The sequence below is a fragment of the Sinocyclocheilus anshuiensis genome, unplaced genomic scaffold (genome assembly GCF_001515605.1).
Source record: "Sinocyclocheilus anshuiensis isolate Anshui unplaced genomic scaffold, SAMN03320099.WGS_v1.1 scaffold739, whole genome shotgun sequence".
Classification (NCBI taxonomy): domain Eukaryota; kingdom Metazoa; phylum Chordata; class Actinopteri; order Cypriniformes; family Cyprinidae; genus Sinocyclocheilus; species Sinocyclocheilus anshuiensis.
The window spans coordinates 568,944-570,306 of NW_015551105.1; the positions used below are offsets into that span (position 1 = coordinate 568,944).

General features: G+C 37.1%; 1 protein-coding gene across 1 annotated transcript in view; it reads left to right on the forward strand.

Annotated features, from left to right (window-relative positions):
- The first annotated feature begins 413 nt into the window (after positions 1 to 413).
- Positions 414 to 1,363, forward strand: part of LOC107662845 (serine/threonine-protein phosphatase 6 regulatory subunit 2-like) — a 21,449-nt gene continuing 20,499 nt past the window's right edge. Inside the window, exon 1 of the mRNA XM_016452960.1 lies at positions 414 to 649. The gene's annotated coding sequence lies outside the window, so the exon portion shown is untranslated. The remainder of the gene's footprint in view (positions 650 to 1,363) is intronic.

Genomic DNA, 1,363 nt, shown 5'->3' on the forward strand with positions numbered 1-1,363 from the left:
TATATATATATAATTATTGGCATTAATATTGGCATATTAAATTATTTTTTAATTAAATGTTTATTTTTGTGTTTACGTGCATTTTGGCATCCATGAGAAAAAAAGTAAACTGAATAAAGTTAAACTTGCAAAAACAAAAAAACTAGTTACAATAACGGCATAACATTATTGGCTTACGAATATACTATAATACATTACAATAGTAATATATTGATATTCATAACTATATCTTTATGCTAACATCTGGGGGGAAAATAGAATTTTATATTTGATGTTTATGTTTGTATATTTTATTTATAAAATAAATACAATTATGATATACTTATTTTTGATACAATTATTTTAAGGACATACAGCGCTTCCGTCTTTAAACCAATACATGAGCAAACCATAGACAGCATGCGTGTCCGCGTCTCCTGGTCGGCCATTTTGACTGGAGAAATAATGTCAAGAGCTTTTTCTGCTCACAGTTTAAAGCTCTGAAGAGGCCAGTGCTGAAGCAGGGCTTCTGAAGGAGGAAGGATTTTGAGGGATCTATGGATGCAGGACGATGCATCGCCATCCAAATATCACATTTCCCCTCTGACAGCCTACAGAACGCAGGTCTGATCACAGATTGCCGTTTGTTTGATATCTCAAAGTATTACTGGTAAATTCACAGCAGATTATTTGTTCATAGTAATGTTATTTATCACTGTTTCAGTGCGTATATTTTCTGGTCGATCATCTCTTGTGAACACAGCAGATGCGTCTAATGACCTGCATATAGACTCGCGTGACAAATGAGCAATGATTAAATATACCATGATTATGTTAAACACAAATGCCTTTCACCTTGAACTATATGCTCATATAACGTTACAGTCTTCATATACGCTGAGATCAGATAAAAAAATTGTACTTCGTAATATTGCCTTGACGTGCTTTTTGGGCTCCAGAGTATGTTTACTTTTGTTTATGCAAATAAGCATGATGAGATTTGAAGGCTTTTGGCAGTGGAGGCATTTATTATGCTTTGCAACGTCCAGTAATCAGGCATGCAAATTCACAGCGCTCTGATTGGTGTTTCGAGTCTCGCTTCTGCGCTCTGATTGGTGGATCACGGACAGCGACACTGAGCGAGGCCGCTGTGTGTCTGTCTGACATTGATCTTGAACGTGGGGTTTGATTTTGCCTCGTTATTATAGAGACGTTTCGTGTGAACTTTAGTGAAAAATATCATGGGAATGAGAAGAATTGTGCAGTCGTCTGATGGTCATTGAATGCCTGTAGCTCTATCACACACGGAAGCGTGAAGTGTGTGTGTGTGTGTGTGTGTGTGTGTGTGTGTGTGGGTGTGAGAGAGATTTGATCACACACGTTG